Source organism: Pinus tabuliformis, chromosome 9 (assembly GCF_031772625.1).
Source record: "Pinus tabuliformis cultivar Carrire ecotype Pingquan chromosome 9, CPIR1, whole genome shotgun sequence".
Taxonomy (NCBI): Eukaryota; Viridiplantae; Streptophyta; class Pinopsida; order Pinales; family Pinaceae; genus Pinus; species Pinus tabuliformis.
The window spans coordinates 584,980,603-584,998,429 of record NC_142307.1 but is presented as its reverse complement, the minus strand read 5'-3'; positions in this window follow the sequence as shown (position 1 = coordinate 584,998,429).

Genomic DNA, 17,827 nt, shown 5'->3' with positions numbered 1-17,827 from the left:
TATTGTGGCTAAGGAAATCGGAAAAGGCAATGCCAAAGGCTCTAGAAGGGAAAAATGGCATTTTTTCCACATTTATTGATGAAAATAATGGAAGTTAGGAGAAAAAGGTGGTGAAAAGTCACAGGTTGCCTGTGAGGAGCAAAATGAAGGAAAATAATGGAAAATAAAGAAAGTAAAGGCTTCATTGATAAAAAGGCTTATGAGGATCAGTTGGCAATCTCTTAGTCAGTGTAAGCTCTTCGCTCAAATTTTGGCTATGGTTTTGCATGGGATCAAGAAGGGAAAAGAAGGCAAGAGCAAGAAAAGATCAAGCAAGGGAAGGCATGATCAAGTAGCTACAACAGAATTCATTGCAGATATCAATTTTCATGTGTATTTTCCTTGCTATATTTAGCATGCATGGTATTTCATGTGGTTCTTTCGTTGGTGTGGCATGGGTTTTTCCAGGTGTAATAATGTTTTCAGCCTCGCCTTGCCATTTTTGGATAGCCATGGTTTGATGGGGTTATCATGTTTTGGTTGAGCTGGGTTGCTGAATGGATTCAAAGCTGAGTGAGGTGGATCTCCAAAATGATATAACACATGGCCCAGTAACCCCTGAACTAGACTATGGGTTGCGGTAAATCTATATTTTTTGTTTCCTCGGATGGCCTAAGAATCCTTGCCGGTGAATGGCAGGATATACCGTAAAGCCTAGATGTGGTTTACTCTTCGTTGGGCCTAGTAATCCTGGGTTTGGGATATGCATTAAATCTTGGAGAGTGGGTCTCGGTTTAGCGCCTAATGATCCAATGTGGATTACGGTAAAGCCTGAGAGACTGGGGTCTGGGTTTAGGGCCTAGTTATCTAGGTTCAATTGCGGTAAAGCCTAAGAGACTAGGAGATAGGAAAACTCCTCACGGCGTAGGTGGAGAAATCTGGTGGCATCCATGCTTTTTTGCCTAGTGATTCGGTGGATATCATGGAAAATCCTATTATGATGTGTTCATTTTTGTGTTGGCCTAGTGATCCAGGATGGATTATGGTAAAGCTTGGTTTCTATTGATGAGGGTGAGATGGTTTAGCCTAGATATGCCTTGGTTGGTTATTTTGGTTGAGTCCCACATTCATGCTTGGAATATGGAACGGGGGTGAATGGCTGAAGAGAGATTTGGCTCAGCCATTCTATGGTCGGGTGGAATGTGGAAGTCCCATCCTGGGTTGGATTTTGCATCATCAATAAGAGGTTATTTCCCTTGTATTTCTATGAGCATTATATTGGATTATATGAGGTTTATATGGTTGTGAGTTCATTAGTATTTACGTCCCTATTATGTTGGTTATGTATATGTTTTATGACAACAACTATGTATGGATCTCATCATGTTTGTACTTGTATATGAATGAAGAACGTATCTATGACCTATTGGATGGAATGGCAATTACTGTGTTGAGGTATCAATGCTTCATGGCGAATCTCAGATAAGTATGAGACCCCTATGCTCAGTTCTATTATTTAAACCTATAGATTACACATTCGTGATATGTTTGATGAAATGATTTTCATGGCTAGAAGGGGTCCGGTTAAGGTCTCATTCAAGTAATTGCTTGATTATTGTCATTTCCATGTTATTTTATTATTTTGAAGGTATCATGAAGTTTCGAGAAGTGATCTGGGCTTTGGGCTTGAAAAAGTGTCTTAAATCTCGGGGATGCTGGCACAGAACTGGAAAAATGAGTCTCTGGACGCTGGCAAGAAATCCTGTGAAAGTGACACTAGATTTATGGGCGTTGTCATGCCTATAGCATGAGAGAGACTGAGGCTTAAGTTGTCCAAAATTTTAGTGGGACCTAAGGGCAAGTTTCCTGAAGAGTTAGATTGGTTCCTGAGGGTCATGATGCTGAAGTTGAATTTCTGTATGGCATGTTTCCATCGGTTCCACTTCCTTAACATGACTTTGGAGGTCGAATCATATCATAGTGGCCTCTTGTCGCATGTTTACCCCGGTTGGCCAGTTGCTTAGGTAGATGTGGGAGGAGGGTGTTACAATTTTGTCCTTTATTGTTATAGATCATACCACTAGGTCTACAGAGTTTATTTTTGTCCGCGGAAGTGAATTTCCCATATAACAATTATAAATCCAAAATCATTAACAAAGGGAAGGAATTTAATGATGCTCCTTTTACTTAAGAAAAAAACCTCTTTAGATGAAGGAGGGTATATGTACTTGGCTTCTTCAGTACACATGTAGATCATGAGGCATGATTGATCAATGTAGGGGAATCCTTTCATATGATTCTTCACAAGGAGTGGTTTTTCAAGTATGAAATAAATATTGGTGGTAATGTTTTCCTAGGGGATGACTAGATAGGCAGAATCATAGGACATGGAAATTTCAAGTTGAAGCTTATGGGTGGAAGTATTATAACACACCCTGATGTTTTCCACACCCTAGTATTGACCAAAAATTTGATCTCTATAAGAAATTTTAGCAATCCAGGTGTGAAGACAATGTTTGAAAATTATACCTACAAGATGGTTCGAGAGTTATAGCATTGCTAAGAGGAGTTTAGATTGGAATTCTATATAAGCTACGAGGAAGCACTATTAGTGATGGGTGCAACAACTTGATGTTCCTAAAGGTGGATCACAATAAGGAGAAACTCCTACAATGTCCAGAGAAAAGACTATGCAAGAGCATTAAATATTGTGTCATTTCAAAGAAAAGGGTGTTTGAGTACTAAATGCTAACGATATGGTAGAATGTATGTCTAAATGATATATAGATTTTAATTTATGCGAACATTTTTTATATGGGAAGTATAATCAGGTAAGATTCTCCCATGTTGTTAGGAATATTAAAGTTAGTGGATAGTGATGTGTTTGGATTTGTGTTGACTCCATCACTGAGTAAATTTGTGTACTATGCCTCATTTATAGATTACTTCTTGAGGAATACATGTATTTATTTTCTCTAGAAGAAATTTGAGGTTTTCTTCAAATTCAAAGAATTTAGGGCTCTCGTGGAAAATTAGAAAAAGAAGAAAATTAAGGTTTGGAGGATAGATAATGGTGAGACATATGTGGGAATAAATTTGAAGGATTTTGCAAGAAGTGTGGTATAGAAAGGAAGAAGACTACTCCATACACACCTTAGTGGAATGGAGTTGTAGAAAATTTGAATAGAACATTGATGGAGAAAGCAAGGAGCATGTTTAGTGGTACCAAGTTAGGTCAGGAATTCTGGGAAAGAGGAAAAGAACATTGTGTGGTACCTGGTAAATAGATCACCCTCATGAGCATTGGATGACAAGACTCCATATGAGGTATGGACTAGTGAGAAACCCTATCTTAAATGTATTAGGGTATTTTGATATGATTCTTATGTACACATAATAAAGGAGAATAAGAGCAAGCTAGATAAGAAGCTCAAAAGCACATCTTTATTGGATATAAAGATGGTTTGAAAGGTTATAATATTTGGAACCCAAAATCTATGAAGGTTATGTATAGAAGAGATGTGGTATTTAGAAATATAAAATATATTTTCAAATAGTAAGTCCGACAAAGGGAGAAAGAACTAAAGAAGAGGGAGTTTGAATTGAAGGATGATGAATCAAACTCTACAAAGGAACACAAATCGAAAGAATAAGAACCACATAATCCATTATTGAGGAGATTAGTTTAGGAAATAAGGAATCTAGAAAGGTATACTCCGCCTCATTTTTTCTCATATTTTGTTTTGATTATTGTTGATGATGATCCTAGAATTATTAGGTATGTGGTGGATTTGGAGGATGGAAAACTCCAGAAAAATTCTATGGTTGAAGAAATGACAATGTTGGACAAAAATGAGGTTTGAGATCTAGTGGAGTTTCCAACTAGAAGAAATCCCATTGCTAGCAAATGGGTGTTTAAGAATAATTTTAATGTGGAATGAAAAGTGGAGAAATACAAAGATTGGTCAATGGAAAAATATTAATCCCAAGTAAAGGGAATTGACTTCGGTGACATTTTTTCTCCTATTGCCATGTTAAATTCCATTATATTTGTTTTATTTGTTGTTGTTGATTTTGATTTTGAATTAGAAAATATGGATGTGAAGACAACATTCCTACTTGGGGATCTATAATAAAAAAAATACATAAAATAGTAAGAAGGCCTTGTGATGAAGGAAAAAGAAATAGTTCATATGCAGGATGAAAAATCCCCCCTATAGGTTAAAGGGATCACCAATGATGTGGTATCAAAAATTTGACATGTATATATTGGGACTTGGCTTCACAAGGAGAAAAGTGGATGACTGTGTGTATTTCAAATTGGCTTTAATTATTTGGTCTTATATGTGGATGATATGTTGTTGATTGGAAATGAAAAAGAAACCATCTAGGAAGTCAATTTACTAAGTTGTCCTCTAAATTTGAGATGAAGGATCTTGGTGTTACAAAATTTCATTTTAGGAATGGAAATTAAAAGAGATTGAGCCAACAAGAAACCTTGTTTAAATCAAGGTATGTTGAGACAATATTGAAAAGGTTTAATATGAAAGAATGTAAACTAGTAAATGTCTCTATTTATGTAGGTTTAAAGTTACTTGCAAATCAATGTCCCGAGACATAGGAAGAGGAAGAGGATATGTCATGTGTTTCATATGCTAGTGCAATTGGAAGTTTGATGTATGTGATCGTATTTACTAGATTCAATATTGCACATGCAACAAGAGTATTGAGAAAGTATATATCAAAGCTAGGGAAGGAGAATTAGACATCAATAAAGAGGGTTTTCAGGGATTTGTGTGGCACTATTGGAAACCGATTGTACTAATAAAGGAAACTTAGATTGGACAAAGTGTTGTACATACATACATTTTTTATGAAGAGTGGGCTAGAAATATGGTTCATAGAAGATATATAAGTGGGTATGTATTTGACATGTTTGGAGGTGTAATCAGTTGGATGAGAAAGAGACGGTTTGTAGTGGAACTTATATAAATTCCTTGTATACTAAAACCACTAATTGTAATTTACTAAAACAATAGACTTAAATCTACTCTACTCACCAGCGGAAACAATAATTGATAGAGAAATCACAAAGCATACAAGAGAAATAATTCAATCAACACATTACACAATGATGTCCTGGGGAAAGCCACAGCTAAAAACCCATGTTATTTGTATATTGCATTAGTCAGAAAATATGACAAGATTACAATGATTTGCACAAGCCCGAGCAACCTCTGCACTATTTCTATATGTCTCACAACTTCCTAGACAAGCCTAGGCCAATACTTAACCAATTTTATACATTCCCAAGTCCCTATTTCCTTACGTTGTTTCCTTGGGAATTAGCCCCTATTACTTATGGAAATTCATCACGATGAATTGCGAAATCCTCATAGGCCTTCCTTTGACTACATGCAGTACCTGTACAATTCGGATGATTATATATCTCATAGTACACTGCCCTTGAACTCCAATCTCAACTAGGTAACTCTCATATCTGACATGCATGAGTTATTTATGAGTGAATCATCAGTTAACTAGTTGAACACATGAAGCAGCACTCCATTGTCTGCCCTCATACTAGTTCCTCCATTAGTTGGAACTAGTTTAGCTGACTTTAACTCAGTTAAACTGACGTAATTAATTACAAATAAAAATAAACACAACCAGGGCTCCTATAATGTAGGAGACACTCTACATGACTCTAATTAGACCCTCAACTCAAATTAATGGAGCCAACTAAGTCAAATTAAATTATTTAACTTATACAAGTTGTCCTGTGATGTGGAATTACAATTTTATTCCTAATTTAATTCAAGGACAAATTTAAATCAGGAGTTTCTTGTTGCATTTTCAACACTCCCTCTCAACAAGAAAGGGATTATCAGATACCCCAATCCTATCTGTATGGAACTCGAATTTTCCTCTTGACAATGCCTTATTCAAGATGTCTGCATCATGTTCCTCTATAGTAAAGTACTCCAACAACATGATTATCCTCTGCACACAATCTCATAGATGGTGATACTAGATGTCTCTATGCTTGGACAGATCATGAAAAAATGGATTCTTAGAGAGTTTTATATAACTTTGATTGTCACAGTAAATCATTGTAAGATCCATCAACTGACCTAATAACCCAACAAGGATCTTCCTCATCCATATAGCCTCATAAGGTGCTTGACTAACAGCCATGTACTCTACTTCTGTTGAACTGAGTGCAATTGATCTCTACTTCCTGCTATACAAAGAAGTTGTTGCTGACCCAATACTGAAAATTCCCCCTAACGTGCTCTTCATGTCTGACAATCAACCTGCCCAATTTGCATCTGTGAAGCCTTGCAACTTCACTCCCTCATTCCATTTGTACCAAAGACCAAACTGAGTGGTGCATGTGAGGTATCTCAACACATTTTGAGCTGCCTTCCAATAGAGTTTTGTTGGCTTAACCATTGCTTGACTAAGCTATTTAACTGCAAAACATATGTTCATTCGTGTGTTCACCAAGTACATAAGTGATCCCACACGATGCCTATAAATAGTAGCATCTGCTACTTCACCTGAAGTAGCATCTTCCTTCCTCCAATTCCCTACTAGAGGAATCTCCATGGGTTTTCTTCTCTCCATGTGGAACTTCTTCAGTATCTCGTTGTCATACTTACCTTGAGAGAAAAACAATTCCTCATCTCCTTGTCATACTTCTATACCAAGGAAATAATGCATGAGCCCTAGGACATTCATCTCAAATTCTCTTGCAAGATCCTCTTTGCACGATTTTACCAACTTCTCATCACCTGTTAGAATTAAATCATCGACATATAATATTATAATCAATAATTTACCTTCAACCTGAATATGGTAAAGGTATGCATCTGCTTCACTTTTGGAGAAGCCCAACCTAGTGAAATAGTTGTCAATCCTGGTGTACCAAGTAGGAGGTGCTTGTTTCAATCCATATAGTGCTCACTTGAGTCTGCACACATGCAACTCTTTGTTAAAGGTCTCAAATCCTTCTGACTGCTCAATGTACACCTCTTCCTCAATCACTCTGTTGAGGAATGTTATCTTCACATCTATCTGATGTATCTTCCATCCCATCTTCTCTGAAAGCGCTAGAATATATTTGATTGAAGAGCACCTTGCTACTAGAGTAGAGATATCCTTGTAATAGATTCCCTCCACCTAAGAGAACCCTCTGGCCACAAATCTCCTTATGTTTCTCGACACACCCATTTGTTTCTTGCTTCACCTTGTAGATCCACCTAGAACCTACCACTGACTTGTCCTATGGCCTTGGGACAACTTCCCCAAACACTATTCCTCATAGTGGAGTCATACGCCTCTACCATGGCATCAACCCATACTGGTTTTTGTACTGCTTCCTAAAATGACGATGGCTCAGTCTCTACACTCCTGCTCATCAAATCCATGTAGCCAGTGTACTGATCTAGTGACCTCCAATGCCTGTGTTGTGATGTGGGTGCTCCCACATTATCTAGACTAGCATCAAACATTAATCTGTCATCTTCTATGGTGTGCTTCCTTCCATATCTAGATGTCTCTGCATGAGTGGGTGCTTCCAATCATTTCTCCTCTACATGTGGCTACTCCACATCATTCTGAGGTTCTTCCTTTGGAGCTAAAAGATCCTCATCTGCATGTAACTAAATCTCCCTCTCAAGGGAACATCTCATGGCCTTCTCTTCATCAAAATTCACATCTCTACGAACCACTGTCATCCTATGAGATGGAAAGTACACCCGATAATTGTAAGGTGTATTAGTGTACCCCACAAATATGCCCAACTCAACTATTGGCTTTAGCTATTTCCTTGCATCCTTGGTAACATGATAGTAAACTAGTGAACCAAAGATTCAGAAGTGTGCCACATCTAGTTTCTTACTTGAAAAATCTTCTTCTAGTGTACTCATCCCAAGAATATGATGAGGACTCTTGTTCTGCACATATACAGTTGTGGTGAATGCTTCAGCCCACAAGTGAAACGGTAGGCCCTGATCATGTAACATCACCTGTGCAGCTCCCATAATAATTTTTTTCTTCCTTTCAGCAACCCCATTCTATTGTGGGTTATGTGTTGTTATTAACTCTCGTCGAATGCCTTCTGATGCGTAGAAGGTCTTGAATTCATTAAACACATATTCTCCACTATTATCGCTCCTGAGAACCTTCACTTTCCTACTACTGCTTTTCTCAACAAGTGCTTTAAATTCACAAAATTTAGAGAACGTCTGATCTTTCTTCCGCATGAATAAAATCCAACACTTATGTGAGAAATCATCTACAAATATCACATAATATATGTGATTGGCTATGGAGGCTATCGAGAATGATCCACACACATCTGAGTGAAATTTTTCAAGGATCTCTTGTGCTCTACTGTCTTTAGCATGAAAGGTGGATTTGGTGTACTTCCCTAATGTACACCCTTTGCATATATCTCGTTGCTCTAGTGCGCCCTTGGGAAATCCTGTAGAAAGTTTTTCCATGATCTTCAATGTTCCATGGTGCAAATGGCCTAATCTTCTATGACGTAATTCACTGATATCTCGGCTCTACACCTTCTCTGCTTTGTGCTCAATGTTGCACAATCTTCTACATCTAATTTGTAGAGGTCCTTCACCTGAAGCCCGATCCGCTTCACTTGTCCTGTGGCTATGTGATGAAGGAAATCATTCCCTTTGCTAAATATCACATCGTAGCCACGGTCTTCAAAAATAGCAACTAAAACTAAATTCTTCTTCATACCTAGAAAATACATGCCATTTTTTAATGTGAGAGGGGAACCAAACTCCTTAAAAGTAATAGTACATATGTCGATCATATTATACCTTCCATCATCTCCCATCTTGATGTGCATTTAGAAGTCCTACTCCTCCAAGTCATTGAAAAATTATGTGTTGCTCTTCATATGGAATGAGGCTCCACGAATATCCATATGCCACACACTACCCATCACCAATGTCACCATACACGCAATGAGGGTGAAATCCAACTCGAATTATGAAGCAAGAGCTTCACTTGCCGCTCCTCCTTAGGGGTTCTTGTTGGCCTTCTTGTGTGGACACTTCATGGCATAATGTCTCAGCTCATGACAGTGAAAACATTTAATCTTCAACAAGTCCTTCTTCTTGCCATCCTGATTGGAATCTCCTTTAGAATGGAATTTCTTTCCTTTCCCTTTATTCACCTTTCTATCTAAGGGATAATTCTCCTCATCCTCATTCTTGGATGAGATTCCATCTTTGTTGTTGCACCTAATCTCTTCTTGTATCAAGTCGAACCACAAATTCTCCCACTCTAGTAGCTTCTCCCTCCCATTTACCGAATCCTAGTAGTTGTGCCAGCTCTTAGGAAGGGCTAGAAGTGATAGGTTGACCATGTCAGCTTTAGTAACTATAACCCCAACACTCCCAAGATCAACCTGACATTGGCTGAACTTGCTCCAGTATTGTGGTATTGTGTCACCCTTCTCCATCTTGATTTTTCGAAGCTTGTCCTTCAGTGCTAGATTCATGTGGCCATTGTTGTTCTGAAATAAGTCTGTCAAGGAATTCCACGCTGCATGTGAAGTCTCCTTCATGTGGAGGTCTGAGACAATATGATATCGAACTCCTTCCAGTAAGATCCTTCTTAACATGGCTAGATTCTTCTTCCACTCTGTCAAATTCTTTGCATCTGTCGTTTCTGGTTTCGGAACATTGCTACCAATGTATTCCTTCAATACATTATCTTACATTACTGCTTCCATCTAGTCCTTCCAAGCAATGCAATTTGAGCTACCCTCAAGGGCATACTCGAGCATCAAACCATAGAACACCATATGAATCCTCCTACTAGCTCTGGAGAATAGATCTGCAAAACTTGTTCTTCTTGCAAAGACAAACTTGTATTCTTCTCTTCTACAGTGATTTCAGCTCTGATGCCATGTAGAAATTCCTTGTAGATTCAAACTTCTAATTTTAATTTACTAAAACAATAGACTTGAATCTACTCTACTCATCAATGGAAACAATAATTGATCGATAAATCACGAATCATACAAGAGAAAGAATTCAATCAACACATTGCATAATGATTTCCTGGGGAAATCCATAGCTAAAAACCCCTGCTATTTGTATATTGCATTAGTTAGAAATAATGAGAAGATTACAATTCTTTGCACAAGCCCGAGCAACCTCTGCACTATCTCTATCTATCTCACAGCTTCCTAGACTGTAAGCCTAGGCCAATACTTAACCAATTTTCTGCTTGCCCAAGTCCCTATTTCCTTGCACTATTTCCTTGGGAATTAGCCCCCTATTAATTAGGGAAATTCCTCAATATGAATTGCACAATCCTCATAGGCCTTCCTTTGACTGCATGGACCACTTGTACAATTTGGATGATTATACAATTGATAGTACACTTCCCTTGAACTCCAATCTCAATTGAATAACTCTTAGATCTAACAAGCATGAGTTATTTATGAGTGAATCATCAGTAAACTGGTTGAACACATGAAGCAACACCCAACTTATTGACCTCCTACTAGTTCCTCTATTAGTTGGAACTAGTTTCACTGACTTTAACTTGGTTAAACTAAAATAATTAATTACAACTCAAAATAAACTCAACGGGGCTCCTATAATGTAGGAGACACTCTACATGACTCTAGTTAAACATTCAACTCAAATTAATTAAGCCAACTAAGTCAAATTAACTTAGTTAACTTGTACAAGACGTCAAATTAACTTAGTTAACTTGTACAAGTTGTCTTGTGATGTGGAATTACAATTTTATTCCTAATTTAATTCAAGGACAAAATGAAATCATGATTTTCTTGTTGCATTTTCAACAACACTCTCAACTACAAAGGTTAAACACATGGCATAAAATCATGCAAGCAAGGAATAAATATGGTTATAAATATTGTTTTCAAGTATTAGATTGATGCAACAAGTTGTAATGATAGAATGTGATATTTAGAATGTATTTTCCTTGGTGAAGAGCCCAAATTATCAACGAAGACAAAAATATTGATATTCAATAACACTTTATCGAAAATATGATTGAAGATAAGAAGGTGTTACTGAAAAGGTGGACACTTTGAAGAATTTTGCATATTCATTAACAAAACATGTGAGCATAGAGAAGTTCTCTTTGTGTAGAGAAAAAATGGGAATTACTGCCCTGGATTATTGATCATATACTCCTATGACCCCTTATTTGAAAAGAAAACAACAAGTGAGAGAACACTGGGTATGTGTTATATTCTTTGCATAACAACTTGCATGTGTTGTATGCTGTTCTAGGTGCAGTAGTGTAAAATCCACCTTGTGCGAGTGTTTGGAGGCAAGCTGCCTGGTTTTATTTTAGGTGATTTTCTGCGTCTATTTTTTTAGTTTTCAGCACACAATTTTTGAGTTAAATGATTTTGTGGTGCATGTGGGTTTGGCCCATGGATTTGTAGTTTTTGTTAGTGAACTATGGTTATCTTCTAATCCATGATAAATGAATTGGCAGTTTATGGATGCCACAATATATATATATATATATATATATATATATATATATATATATATATATATAGTATTATAATACTATAAAGATCAATATACTAAAAAATATTTATATTTTTCCTAGTTTCAATTTCTAGCATAAAATATTCGTGTTTATTTTTGTGTTTTCCATTGTATATGTTTAGCTTTTTAAGAATTTGTTTGCAATGATTAATTTTATGGGGTTAAAGCCTACATCTTTGCTCCTCATAAATCAAGGCATAACAAGTGAAATCAAAAACCTTGAGATGTCTCACTGAAGGAATGTGGTTGTACCACACTCCATATGGAGTACTATTTCTAAGAGCCTGAGATGGAAAACTTTTTTTCACAAATACTATACATAGAACCACATCAACTTTACATTTTTTGAAAACATCATGGAACAAACCATATTCAAGATATTCTTATTCATTATTTTAGCTACACCATTCTATTGAGAATTATATGGGATTATTGTTTGATGTTGAATCACATGTTGCAAAATATATTTTTCAAATTCATTAGATGTATATTCTCCTCAATTATTAGTGTGAAGAGAGAAAATATGTGATTGTCCTTCATTTAGAATGAGTACATGGAAATTTTTAAAAGTTTCAAAAGCTTGAGATTTATATTTCAATAAGTACACTCAAGACATCCTGGTATAATCATCAACAAAGGACATGATAATATTTATTTCAATTAAAAACTAGAATAGGCATGGGGCCACATAAATTATAATGTATTAGTTCAATTTTTCTTCATGACTCATGGAAGACTTGTTTGGTATGCTTTCCAAGGATAGAAACATTACATTACTTTGGTTTCTTAGGAATAGTAGACAAACTACAAACATTATTATTTTTCAATAAACAAAGGTTGTCATATTTAATATGTTCAAACCTATCATGTCATAGAAGATTATATGACAATGTACAATCATTTTGATGAGAGTGATATGCAGAACTTTGTGCATGAGTAGATGTCCCTTTCAACATCAACAATGTTTCATCCTCCACTCTAGTCATGACAACCATGTTATCATAAACCTTTTTTATTTGAAATTTTCCATCAAATATATGAATGGAGTGGCCTTGTTGTTAAATTTTATAAGGGGTGGCAAGTTCCTTCACAACTTTGGAAGAGAAAGCACATCATGTAGAAGTGAATCTAAGAACCAAGGAAAGTTAAGCATGATGGTGTCAATCCTAAAAGTTTAAGACTTGACAAATTACTCTACACCATCTATATTGTCACTAAATCTTCAAAGAAGTGTCTTTGGAAGGTTGTTACATGTTACACCTATGTCAATCAGCCATGCATCTCTCCAAGAAGAAAATGAAGTATGAAACAAATCTTCAGCTATTTTGACATTACAATAAGAAAGTATGTAATAAGTAGATCTAGGTGGTTTTGTTGGATTAGTGTTTTACCATTGTCTTCTTTTTTATTTTGTTTGTCTTTAATTTTCTCCTAGAGGATTCCAAATGTTGTTGCATCAGATCCATTTTTGTTGCAACAAATACGATGAAGATCAGGGCTTTCTCCTTGATTTTGTTTTACCCCCTATCTCTAAAATTAATTTTTGCCCCACCTTCCTTTAGTGCCATTTACTCTAGAAGAATCATGTTATTGATTCTTCTCTTTTGAGCAATCCACATAGTCTGTCTAGTGCGCTGTGATGTTGTCTTCTTCTTTCCAAACTATTTCTTAAGTTTTGCAACTCTTTCCACTAAAGAGTCAAATGTGTTAGCCTTGAGTCAGACACTAACACACAAGAATTCAAGTTAAAGATAATATGTAAAGTAGAAGACCTTAATGAAGACCATGAGAAGAAAGTATATATTCATTCTAGAGACATTTATATAATATATGATGAATGTGATCTGACTAAATCCAAATCATTATCTTTAAACTCCAAGTTGAAGACATTCTATCACTAATTATACAAATTCCAATTTCAATTGAAAATGCTCATAATACCTAATCATAAAAAAATTATAAAAACACTCGTAACACATGAATGGCCAAATCCAATTGAAAATACTCATACCACATGAATCTCAAGTTCAAGTTGAAAATAATAACACAACTTGAAATACTCATAACACACGTATTTCAACTTCAATTTATAAAATTGAAGTGGAGATTTATAAAGACAAAGTACATGAACTTCTCATAGAATTATTAACCAATCAATCATTACCTTTAAATGACGAATACACAATACAGTATAAGGTCTAGATTTGAACTATGTTATGAATGTTATTAAAAAGGTATAATATATGGAAGATTCTATGTGGACCAATAAGAATGTAAGAATATATATCATATTAAATACAACAATAACAATAAAACGTTACGCTAACATTCTCGGGAGCGTTTCTGTAACAGACTTGCTGCTGCTCGGGTCTTGATAGCCGCAATGGCCAAACCTTTCATTACGATTCTCTCCTCCTTTCTTGGCTATCGTCGTATATAAAATAAATATAACACCATCTAAATTACCAATAAAAAATAAATATAATTTATATTAAATTAAATTATTAGAATATTAGTGTGAAAAATCTTTATTAATTTGAAAATTTATTCCACATAGTAAATTTTTATGAAAAAAATAATGATCACGATATTGAAATTTTCATGGTACACAAAGGCGATTACCTTTTTCTATTGTATAATTTGACAATTTGAAAGCATCCTGATCTCAGAAGGAATCGCCTGCAACTTACGACAGCCCCTAAGATCCAGATATTTGAGATCTTTGAGTTCTGCGATTTCAGATGGCAATGATTCTAAATGATGACATCCGCTGAGATCCAGAAATTTGAGATTTTTGAGATCTCTCATTATTCAAAATGCACACTGATTATTATATAAATCAATCATCATAAAAATACAAACATATTAGTTGCAAAATCAAACATATTAGTTGTAAAATCAGTGATGGGATACACAGTCATTAGTCTTTATTGAACATGCAACCTGACTTGTACGGTTATTATATAAATCAGTGATGGGATACACGTATCGTTAAATCCATACAGCGTCATCTTATCTTATCTCCCTTGCATCTTGGATTCATCCGCCGCCGGGGGTTGGCAACGCAATCCACGACTTTTGTCACTCTCACAAACAGGTTGTGCCATTACCAATCGCACGGCCAACCAAGCGCCCCCAGCCTAATAAGTCAAAAATGACTACTGGTTTTACCAATCATGAGCATTGGTATGCTTCCGCTGTCAAGTCTGTTTCGAGCGGCGAAGAAGAGCCAATTATTTTGTATAATACTTTCAAAACTTTTGCACAGTTCAAAAGGCCAACTGATTAACATCCGCCACTTCTTCTCTGCGTCTGGAGAAATCCTGTCGGTTCTCTAGAGATTTAGAGAAAAAGAAATTCTAGGGCTTTGCCAGTCCTTTGTAGTGCTTTCAGTGTTTGTCTGTGAGAAATCGAAAGTGAATGAAATCCGATGACTCTGCCAACCGTTTCCAATCTCCAAGGAGGACGCCATCGCGATTTTAATCTTGTATGTTAAATGCTTGAAACATCAAGTCTTTCGCTAAGATGGAGCTGTGGTATTCGGCCCTCTTCAATTGCTTCTACTGCAGAAGGTTCTAGGGATCAATTAGAGGTACGTGGAACAAATTAAGTGCATTTGGACCTATATATATGTACATGTAAATGCGGAATCCATATACATATTGTTCAACTTTATAGATAATCAAGCCGAGCTTGCAGCGATTAGGTAGTGCTTAAACGCAGAAATTTTATCATCAATAACATCTTCGTTAAATCTGCAAGTACGAGGACATGTGCCCTAATGTATACCAGCCTAAGTAAATGGCAGAAGACTACGAAAACTTAGTCTAATTTTAGTTTGTTTTTCAATTCAAGAAAGAGAGAGGAAAGAGACAAATTTCATGATGGAAAGAGAGAGAGGAAAGAGACAAATTTCACACAAACAATAATATAATAATATGGCTTTTGTATTGATGACTCACAATATGGTTTTTGTATTGATTACTATTTTGATGATTATAATAAACTCAATGAAAGGTATTTAAATTTTTTTTGTTATTTACTGGCTCAAAATAACTTCACATGCACATACACTCTAAATTTGATTTTTCTTAAAATATGACTTAACTGGAATTCATTCACATACGCCTTTTCCTAAAATATGAGTTAACTCGAACTCACTTGGCTTGATTCAATTGAATGACTCCGCAAATTTAGCCAACTCTTGCATGTGGGAGTAATTATAATTTCTAACACTCCCCCTTAATTACGACCGTATGACTCAGTGTAACTCAAACATGACTCAACTATGTTTGTCACGGTTACAATAGAAATTAACTCAATCATCACTCAAACATGTCTGATGGTCTATGTCTCAACTAGGGTTACAATGATTCAAAACTTCTATAATTTTGCATTTTTTTTTCTTCTTCCAAATTCTATATCCTCAAAAACATTTCATTCTCTGTTGTGCGCTCTTGCCGTAGGTTCCATATTTCTTTACTTCTTGTCATTGCAATGTTTTTTTGGCTTGTCTTTAATTTGATTTGAGTCGTTCTTCTACAACTTCCTCTTCAAGGATTCTTTCACTCATGCTCTGTTGCCAGAACTCTTCCACTTCAAACTATGTTCTCTGCACTGCTTCTTGCGCTTCATATTTCTAATCTTCTTTCTGCCATATTTCTTGATAGCAAAATATGATTTCTTCTTGAATCCGTTGCTCAAAAATTATTTCAATTTTTTCATCTTTGTCTTCAGAAACATCCATCTCTTTCTTTTCACTTTCATTATTAGGTATTGTTTTTTTTCTCTTGTACTCTGCACAATCAAGATCAACGTTAGAAATATATTCATTATGCTCTACAGTGAAAGATTTATTCTCCTCTTCTTCCTTCTCTGCATTCTCTACTTTTTTGGAAACCTCTGTTATTGCAAACATGTTGTCTTCTACTTCGCTTCCAAACACAAGTGGACTTCTCTCACCAAATAACAACATATCAATAAGAGTTTTATGTTGCATTATGTGCAACCACTCATCACCAGTTAATAGTTCTTCATCAAATTTAACATCAACAATTCCAATTGTTAGATCCACCAAAACACTTGATGCTCTATTGATAGCTTTATCTATCCCAAACTCAGTTGTTGTTTGTTCATTCACACATTGCTTCATAACTTGTTGCTACAATGACAACTTCAACTTTAAATTCTATATCAAACATGGCTCTTACCATATTGCAACGATCAATCCTTGTTTCACAAATTTCATTACCATAATGTTTATCTACCCTGTGGTGGGATATTTGAGCATACGTGTGCTCATTAACAATTCCAAACTCATCAGTTGCAGTTGGATTCACCAATTCACATATCACTTTGTAGTAATCATCCACATGTGTTTCATCACAATGGAATTCACCATCATCTGCACCTTCCACGTTACAGTGGAGTCCTTGAGCATTTATATGATCTTGCTCTGCTTCAGACATAGAGGCTTTGGCTTCTCTCTGTGAAATCTTTGTTGCATTTTCTTCATCCATATGCATGTCTGCATAATTGGTTTCACTTTTATAGCCTTCACAACCATCATCCACTTTTGAGTGGGATTCTCCAAGTTTTTTTGTCCTCTCAGATTCTTGTTCATCTACTCTCAGATCTGCGGCTAACGCAATAGATTGTGACACATCTTCTTGTTGCATGTGACTCCCCTTTGCACCAAATTCTTCTTCCAAGATTTTCCACACTTCCTTGGAAGATGTAGTTTTTGCTACCTTACACAAAAACTTATCATTCATTGTCTATTTTATAAAATTCATTGTTGATGCATCGTATACTTTATCATATGAATTATTAGACTCGTACTCAATTAGCTCTTTAGCTCGAAGAAAAGTTAGCATTTTGATAACCCAATCATCAAAGTAAACATAGGAGGTGGTAGTAAATCAAAGCTACACCAATCACCCTCGATTTCTTCTTTATCTTCTACTATTCTGCTAGATTTCTCAGTTCTTCGACTGTGGCCTGAACTTGTCTAAACATGACAACAATCTTTGTCTCTTCTTTTTAATTCATTTTCTTAATCTTCTTCAATGGCGCTTTGGTGAGTGTTGCCTTTTCTCTGTCTTATAGCTAATTTCCTGATTGCATGAGGCTATCTTCCATATCAACCTCGAAAAAAAAAATATATATATATATATATATGATGATGATGATAGTGGTTAACGTCCACTGAGACCAAATTGGTCTATCAGACCTATAATTTATTTAGTTTTTAATTGTTTGGC